The 9,807-nt window shown below is 40.1% G+C and overlaps 1 protein-coding gene across 3 annotated transcripts in view; it reads left to right on the top strand.

The window, feature by feature from the left end:
- The window catches only part of TRPC4AP (transient receptor potential cation channel subfamily C member 4 associated protein), a 78,019-nt gene that overhangs the window by 244 nt on the left and 67,968 nt on the right, over positions 1-9,807 (top strand). The window lies entirely within an intron of this gene.

The raw sequence follows: 9,807 nt of genomic DNA, 5'->3' as shown, positions 1-9,807 counted from the left end.
GGACCGGGCGGGAGCTGGCGGGGGGGCCGGGCAAGAGGCCTTTCCAGGCCGCCACTGTACGGGCCCGACCCCTCTTGGCTGGCCGCGGGGCCTCCCTGTGGGCTGTCGCGACGCTGTCAGCTGCGGCGGGGCAGTGGGCAGCGGCAGGCTAGAGGCTCCGGGTTAGGGGCCGAGCAGGGCTGGGCTGCATCGGGCATTGATGGCGTGTACGAGTCTTAGGCCCAGCTCCTAGATCCTCCCTTCCTTGCGCCACGTCTGCACGTCTGGGGGACCCTGGGCGAGTTTGCTGTAGCCTCTACGGGCCGCGAGTTTCTTCCCCGTGACTTGGGCGGTGGGTCATCACTGCAAACCCCAAACGGTTCCCAAGCCATCATAAATGTCATTCTCTCAGAGAGGCCTTTCCTCGACACAACCCTCCCTCTTCAAAAGTGGGTCCCCATTGTTATTCAGTTACAGCCCTGAATTCGTTCCGTCCACATTACTTTCTTAGTCTGTAATTACATATTTCTTTGTTGTCTATCCTTTTTCTCGCTTGTATCCCACGTTAGGCTGAGCTCCAGCGGGTGCAGGGACTGTATCTGGTTTGCCAGAGTAGAGCGTCATGGTAAAGAGCTAGGGCTCTGGAGTCAGGCCTGGATTCAGAACCCTGCTCTCTCTTGCTTGGGCAAGTTACGTTTCTGTGCCTCAGTTTCCTGATTTGTGTAAAAGCGTTATATGCATTTCTGGTGCACAGTAAAAAGCTGAAGAGTAATCAGTTAATATTAATACTATACTTGGTATTTGGCTTAAATAGTGCCCAATATATGATTAGCATTTTTTTTTTGAATGAATGAAGGACACTGCTTTAGGGTAAAGCGGGATGAATAAACCTAGGCTGCTCACTCCTCTACTCCCTCCGCCCCCATGTTCCCAGAACTTACGTTGCAAACACACCTGTAAAGCATTGGCTTAATTTAAGGATAGCTTTTGCGTAAAGAAACTTTTAAAGTAAATACAGGAATAGTAATAAAGTGATTGGTGGGAGTGGAGTGGGAATTGGGTAGATGAGGGAGAGCATGAGAGTGAGACTTTTCACAGTATAACTTTATATATGAACTTAATTTTGAACCACTTCAATATTACTCATATGGTTAAAAGGACAGAATATAAGATAAAGACCAGGTGGTCTGTGTTTGTAGAGGGTTACAGATGAAGAAGCAGTTCTGGGTGAACAGTATTTTCCTGAACATCAGTTAACCATAGATGAGCAACTTTTTTCCCTTTGCATTCTTCTCTGTCTGCCTTAAGATTCTGGAAATACTTGCTCTATCCTTTAACCCAAAGACCCTTACTGAGCTGGGTATGTAGGAATGGGCAGAAAGGGAACTAACTCACCTTTACTGAGCACATATTTTGGATCAAGCATTGTGCAAGGTATACAGTGTCTTTATTTAATTCTCAATCTTTTGAACCAAGTGTCGGGACTCACCTCAACACAGATGAAGAAACTGAGGCTCAGAAAAATTAGGTAATTCGCTCCTAAGCACTCGTCTTGATAATCCTCTATGTTCTGAGGGCAATAGGGAGCCACGGAAGTTCTTTAACTTAATGAATGGGGAAATTTAGTACACTTAATTTGTTTCCAGTGCTGGATGACTTGAAATGGGAGGAGACTGAAGAAGCTCACCAGATAGAAGGTGCTGGAATGTTCTTGAGCCTGATCTAGTCTGGTTATTGTGGTAATCAGTAGTTGTATACAGACAGGAATGGGAGCTATTTCAGAGGTTGAGATGGATGTACCTTCCCAAAACTATAGTGAAGATAAAGTGGGGAACTTCATCTTTCAGATGTGTCCTTTCTTAGTCACTTTCTTTGATCTCTTCCTTGCTACACCCCCACGTTGCAGAATAAATTATATCCTCACAAGTATTTCCATAGCACAGTAAGCATATCCATTATGGCATGTGGTATACTTGGAAAGACCAGATTAAAATTTTTTTTCTTTATGTTGTAAACACATAAAATTTACCTTCTTAATCATTTTTAAGTGTGCAGTCAGTAGTGTCAAGTATTCACATTGTTGTGAAACAGATCTCCAGAATTTTTTCATCTCGCAAATCTGAAACTCAACCCATTAAACAACTACTTTTTTCCCCTCCCCCAGCCCCTGGTAACCACCATTCTACTACTTTCTGTTTCCATGAATTCGATTACTTTAGATACGTCATATAAGTGGAATCATACATTGTCTTTTTGTGCCTGGCTTATTTCACTTAGCATAATATCCTCAAGGTTCATCCATGTTGTAGCATGTAACAGGATTTCCTTGGAAAAGACCAGATTTTGAAGTAAGATGGACCTGGATTGAATCCTAGTTCTGTCACTTATAACTAGGTTATATTATTTAACCTCTCTGAACCTCAGTTTCATTATTTCTAAAATGGCTGTAGTAACATCTACCTCATAGGGCTGTTAGGAGGAGTGAAATAACATATCTAAAAAGCTTGGCCAGTGTGTGGCACATAGTAAATGTTCAGTAAATAGTTGCCATCAGCTCATAGCCATCAGAGTGGGCTTCCTGAGAGACTGTGTCTTATTTTTCTTTGTGTGTGCAGAGCCTGAAACAGTGCCAGTCACTTGATCTTCAGGACTCAGGAAATTGTTTGACTTGAAATACTGTATGTGAGGGCTCTGTCCTCCTCTTCCCCAGTCCTGTCTCTTTGTATATCCCAAACAGTCCCATGGCTTTAAGGAGTTCTGGAGTCAGATTACCTAGGTTTGAGTTCCAGCTCTGGTACATACTTGCTATGTGTCTTTGGACAAGTAGCTTAATCTCTTTATGCCTCAGTTTCTTCTTCTTTTTTTTTTTTTTTTCTTTTTGTGGTATGCGGGCCTCTCACTGTTGTGGCCTCTCCTGTTGCGGAGCACAGGCTCCGGACGCGCAGGCTTAGTGGCCATGGCTCACGGGCCCAGCCACTCCGTGGCATGTGGGATCCTCCCGTACCAGGGCACGAACCCGTGTCCCCTGCATCGGCAGACGGACTCCCAACCACTGCACCACCAGGGAAGCCCTCTTCATTTTTAAAATAGAGATAATCATGGGACCTAACCTGCTAAAGCTGTGGTAAGGACCAAGAGCGTTTATACACATAAAGCACTTAAAATGGTGTCTAAAATATAGTAAGCATGCTATAAAGATTAGCAACTATCGTTTTTAGCAAAAATATATTCTGATAGATCCTAAATCTGTATTTCCATCCTGGTTTCTCTCTTTAGCTCCGGTTGGATATATCCAGATACTTTCTCAGGATCTCCACCTAGGCGTCTAATGGTCACCTCAAACTTAATATGGCAAATACAGTTCCTAATTCCTCTTCCACCAAACCTGATCTTCCTCAAGTCCCAAACAGAAATTGAGAGAAGCCTGGGAGAAGACCCCAGGCCACATGATTTAGAATGGGCCTTGTCCTACTTGGATTTTAATGTTCCTTATTTTCATCTCTCCCTTTCAGTTTGACCTCTATCAAGGTAATAAAATATGCTGGTATGATGCTTTAGCATTTACAGAGCCTGTTCACATTTATCAGCACATTTGATCCCTAAAGCAAATCAGATCTTATAATCCCTTGCTTAAAACCCTCCAATGGCATCCCATTGCAGTTGGAATCAAATCCAGATTCCTTTCCAGGGGTGCACGAGACTGCACAATCAGTAGGAATTGAGGGAAAGGGATAGACTAGGCAAAGCAGCTCACACAGGTCATGACCTACCGCACCTACAGATACTACTTCAGTTTGGCAATCTGGTCACAGGCTAGGTTTTGGCATCCTGTTTTTGTTTTGTTTTGTTTTGTTTGGGGCATGTGGGATCTTCCCGGACCAGGGCACGAACCTGCGTCCCCTGCATCGACAGGCGGACTCTAACCACTGTGCCACCAGGGAAGCCCCTGGCATCCTGTTTTGTTTCCCAAATTTCCGGTCATTGCGTCCTTCGTGATTTTTGGCATATCTAAATTCTACTTGAGTGTTACTTCATATATATTTTTTTAGATTGACTCTTTTTTTTTTTTTTTTAAATTTCAGTTGGCACAATTGTTTTAACCTTGTTCTGAGCATTAGCATTTGAAACCTAGCGGTTCAAGTCAAATACAGTCTCTTTGCCTGTCAAGGATAATTTGATATCAGAAACCCTGTAGATAGGATAAATTCTCATTAATTAAAAATATGAATAATATTTAAACAGTTTTTGTATTCGCAAACCATAAAATTCATTCTTATATTAAATCCTATTAAAGTAGATACAAGCATTCATTGGTTAATGTTTTTTATCAGAATAATATAACAGTGTATTTAATCTTCATTAATTAAAGGAATTTAATCTTCATTATTCTTTAAGAAGGGTATTTACTTGCACTTAATGCATTTTGAGGCATTAGATATCTTAGGACTAAACAAGTAAGATATACATTTTATGTTTATGGAATTCAGCCTTTAATTATTTAAAAAGAAAAGCAGTAAAGACAAAAATAAGTCAGTGAAAACTGGAAGTGTCACATTCACTAAACAGGTTGACAGCTTAGGCAGCATGATGTAAGAGATTATCACTCCTGTAAACTGTTAAACCACAAGTATTCCGAGAGAAGAAACCCATACAACATCTGCCAAAAATTCAACTTTGAAGATGCCTGGATGGTGGCTCTTTTCATCACACTACTCAGCTGTTCACCAGGAAAACAAAATCCAGATGATTATTTTTTATCTTATTTATTTATTTATAAATTTATTTATTTTTGGCTGCATTGGGTCTTCGTTGCCACATGCGGGCTTTCTCTAGTCGTGGCGAATGGGGGCTACTCTACCTTGCGGTGCGCGGGCTTCTCACTGCGGTGGTTTCTCTTGTTGCAGAACGCAGGCTCTAGGCACACGGGCTCTAGAGCGCAGGTTCAGTAGTTGTGGTGCACGGGCTTAGTTGCTCTGCAGCATGTGGGATCTTCCTGGACCAGGGCTCGAACCCATGTCCCCTGCATTGGCAGGCGGATACTTTTTTTAAAAAAATTAATTAATTTTTATTTTTGGCTGTGTTGGGTCTTCGTTGCTGCGCATGGGCTTTCTCTAGTTGCAGCGAGCAGAAGCTATTCTTTCGTTGAGGTGCACAGACTTCTCATTGCGGTGACTTCTCTTGTTGAGGAGCACGGGCTCTAGGCACACGGGCTTCAGTAGTTGTGGCACACAGGCTCAGTAGTTGTGGCTCGCAGGCTCTAGAGTGCAGGCTTCAGTAGTTGTGGCTCACGGGCTTAGTTGCTCCACGGCATGTGGGATCTTCCTGGACCAGGGCTCGAACCCATGTCTCCTGCATTGGCAGGCGGATTCTTAGCCCCTGCGCCACCAAGGAAGCCCCAGCAGGCGGATTCTTAACCACTGCACCACCAGGGAAGCCCCAGATGTTTATTTTTAAATGAGAGTAAATGCCTTGTGAGACAAACTAGTAGTAGTAAAAGAAATTCCATGTGAAGTTGAATATTTTGAATACAATTTGGAGGATCTCTGGGTATCATGAACCTTGTAACAAATAACAGCAGTGCCCCGACTTTTCACCCCCAAGTTCCACCCTCCCCAGGCAACCACTGCCCACACTGTAGCTGTTTTCTTTTGTAGAGGAAGAGTCCAGGAAACAGGAAAGCCAGCATTCTAAATAACATGCTTATAAGGCTATTTCTTTCTTGACTTTACAGTTTTAGAGATTATCTATTTTCTTCCTCTTGTAGAGATTAGGATTTAATTCACAGCACCCTGTGCCACACATTTGGTCTCCATCATTCTCCTTATGTAGTTATATCAATTTTGACTGTTGGTGTTAAGTATTTACATTATGATGATAGTGATGAGATATAATTGTTTTTAGCAGAGCCATATAGTATACAACAATTGTATTTGTTCTGTATAATTTGTTTTTCTTAGAGTTAAAAGCTGCCCTTTCTCCCCCTACTTTTTAAATTGAGACACAAATATAGTAGAATTCACCCTTTCAGTGTATAGTTCTACAAGTCTTGACAAGCACACACAGTTGTGTGGCCACCACTACAGTTAGGATTTAGAAATTCCCTTGTAGTAGTCACCCCTTCCTCACCGCCCTCCTTTGGCAACTTTTCATCTGTTTTCTATTCTGTTAATGCCATTTTACTATCATAGAAATGGAATCATTCCATATGCAGCATTTTGAGTCTGGCTTCTTTCACTAGTATAATCATCCTTATAAAATTTGCTTTTCTTTTTGTTTACTTACAATTTACTCCCAAATTCTAAAACTCCTACTTTTTTTTTTTTTTTTTAAGAAATCTTTCTTGGAACCCTCTGTCCTGCAATTTGCACTAGTTATTTGCTAGAACAGCTGTATAGCTGAATTCTTGGGATTTCCCTTCACCAAATTCAGGGCATTTTATTTATTTTTCTCATGTTTTGGATCTCTGTTTTCTGAATCCTGTTTTCCTTTTTCTTGGAGTACATTCTCTAGTAACATCCTAAGAAAGCCTACATGGGAGGGAACTTTTTTTTGAAGCTTGCGTGTCTGAAAATGTCTTTTATTCTTATACTTGAATATTTAGTTTAGCTGGGTATAGAATTCTAAGTTGGAAGTTATTTTCCCTTAAATTTTTAATGGCATTATATTATTCCATTGTCTTTAAGTATTTGGTGTAGCTGTTGAGAGGTTCTGTTCTGATTCCCTGTCCTTTGTGCATGACCTATTTTCCCACTCCTCACTCCCTAAGCATTTTTAGGATCATCTCTCTTTCTGCTATTCTGAAATTTAACTATGATATGCATTGATGAAAGTCCTTCTTTTTATTCGTTGTGGGTACACTTTGTGTAGATATACATTAAAATATATAACAGCTAAAATAAAGTCATGTCTATCACCTGACATTAACTAACCCCCTCTGCAAAATGATTGCACTAAGTGTTCTCTTAGGATCTTCCTTTTTTTTTTTTTTGTGGTGCGCGGGCCTCTCACTGTTGTGGCCTCTCCCGTTACGGAGCACAGGCTCCAGACGCACAGGCTCAGCGGCCATGGCTCACGGGCCCAGCCGCTCCGCGGCATATGGGATCTTCCCGGACCGGGGCATGAACCCGTGTCCCCTACATCAGCAGGTGGACTCTCAACCACTGCGCCACCAGGGAAGCCCAGGATCTTCCTATTTTTGAAAGACATTTTCTCTCCTGTGAAGTTCGAGCTGTGATTGCTTTGGAGAGCTTCATGGAATAGGTGAGACTTGAGTTGGTTCTGAAGAATGAGTAGAATTTTAACAGTAGCAGAGGTATTTATAACGCTAAGAACACCACTGAGAAAGTCCTCATAACCAGCCATTAGAAGATGGAAGAGAAAGTGAAGTGCTCCTGTGGGACATAGGTGGGAGATAAGTTTAGATATTTGGGAATAGAGTGGGGAGGGTAACTAACATTTATTGAGCATACACAGTTTGTCATTGTGCAGATACTTGGGTTTTTTTTTTTAAGTTTATTGTTAAATATTTGACCTATGAAAAGCTGTAATAAGTAATGCCAGTGTGTTACAACAATAAACATGTACCCACGACCAAATTTGAGGAGTTACCAATACATTTAATGCCCCTTTCATGTCAGTCCTCCCTGCCAGAGGTGCTTCTTTTGAGTAGATAACATATGCACATGTAACAAAAGGGTTACAGGGAAAAATAAGTCTCCCTTGCAAACAGCCTATTACCACCTCTACTAGCACGCTCCGGTTCTACTCCCAGAGGCAGCTATGGTTTTGATTTCTTGTGTATCTCTCTATCTAAGCTTAGGAAAGCAAATATGTCTCTATATGTTTGTTCTTACACAAGTGATACTATACACACTGTTGTGCATCCAGCTTTTTTCCCTTAAAATATATTTTAGAGATCCTTCCATAATCAGTACATACAGATTATTTTGTTTTAGGTGTTTACAAAACTTTTTGTGTTGAAATATACAAAAAAATGCACAAAAAATAACAGCCCAATGCAACTTCCAACATTGCATTTAGTTGTACTAGTTTTCATGCTTTATGTAAATAGAATCAAACTGTACTGAGTCTGCCTTCTTTCAGTCAACATTGTGAAATTCATCCATGATGATGGGTGAAGCTGTAGTTCATGCATTTTCATTTCTGTATAGTATTCTGTGATATTAAACCACAGTTAATTCATTGTACTTTTGATGAGTATTTGGGATCTTTCCAGTTTTTGGCTATCGTGAATAATGCTTATGTGAACATTCTTGTACATGTCTCTTGATGTGTAGATGCACAATTTCTTTTGGGTATATACTTAGAAGTAGAATTGCTGGGTTATAGGATATACATATGTTCAGCATCAGCAGCTGTTGCCGAACAGTTTCCCAAGTGGTTGTATTAATTTACAATCCCACCAGCAGTGTATATGAGTTGCTGTTGTTCCATGTTCTCGCTAACCTATGGTGCTGCCAGTCTTTTTAATTTTAGTCATTCTAGTGTGTGAGCAGTAGAATCTCATTATGGTTTTAGTTTGTGTTTCCCTCATGACTCATGAAGTTAAGCACCTTTTCAGAAGTTTACTGGCCATTTGGACATTCTCTCTTGTGGATTACCTGTTCAAATCTTTTGCACATTTTTCTGGTGGGGTTTTTCGTTCTTTTCTTTTTTTTAATTGATTTGAAGTTCTTTTTATTCGCTAGATAAGAGCCCTTTGTGGTGATGTTTTGCAGATATCTTCTCTTATTTGGTGGCTTGCCTTTTTAGTCTCTAAAAAGATCTTTTGATGAGCAGAAGTGCTTTATTTTAATACGACTCATTGTATAACTATTTTCCTTTATGGTTAGTGCTTTTTGTATTCTGTTTAATAAATCTTTGCCTACCCTTCTATTTATCTTCTAGAAACTTTATTGTTTTGCCTTTTCCATTTAAACATACACTCCACTTGGAATTTATTTTTGGATGTGGTGTGAGCTTTTCAATAGAGATACCAAGTTGACCTGTTATTTATTGAAAAGTCTTTTTTGTCCTTCCAGTGCTCTGTAGTGTTTGTTTTCACATCTGTTTCATGTCTGTTCTGTTTCTCTGGTCTGTCCATTTACCCTTACACTGAAATCACATTGTCCTATTTTCTGTAACTTTATGTGTGTTGATTTTGGTTATAGAATATTGAATCAGAAGAGTAGCTTCTCCTACTTATCTTCAAGATTTCTTTGGCTCTTCTAGCCCCTTTGCCATTTCCATATACATTTTAGAATGAGCTTGTACATTTTTACAAAAAAATTTTGATTGGGATTGCCTTCTATTCAGTACAACACATTCATTCTCTCTCTCCTGCCCTTACTCCTCTTTTTCTCTGATCTAGTCTCCCTTAATCTCTCTTGATAATGTCTTATGTATGTAGTTTTCTATATAGTGGTCTTGCATAACTTTTGTTAGATTTATTACTTGGCATTTGACATGATTTGATAGTATCGTAAATAGTGTTTTTTAAATTGCGTCTTCTCACGATAGCTGTAAGATAAAAACAATATTGATTTTTCTATTGCTTCAGCATTTATATTGCTCTATATTTTAATACTTTACCTTTAGGTTATTTTGGATTGTATATGTATACAGTCATCTGCGAATATCATATCTGCAAATGAAGCTTTTATCCTTTCCAATCTTACATCTTTTTTTTTTTTCCCTTGCCTAAATGTGCTGTTTGGGATGCTCCAGTACAGTGAATTGAATTGGCATGTTCCTGATCTAAGAGGGAGAGCCTTAAACATTTAACCATTAAGTATGATGTTTGCTGAAGATGTTCTGTAGATACTGTTA

Source organism: Neophocaena asiaeorientalis, unplaced genomic scaffold (assembly GCF_003031525.2).
Source record: "Neophocaena asiaeorientalis asiaeorientalis breed wild unplaced genomic scaffold, Neophocaena_asiaeorientalis_V1.1 scaffold82, whole genome shotgun sequence".
Taxonomy (NCBI): Eukaryota; Metazoa; Chordata; class Mammalia; order Artiodactyla; family Phocoenidae; genus Neophocaena; species Neophocaena asiaeorientalis.
Note: the sequence above shows the minus strand (reverse complement) of the source record. Positions and strands in the feature narration are given on the sequence as shown.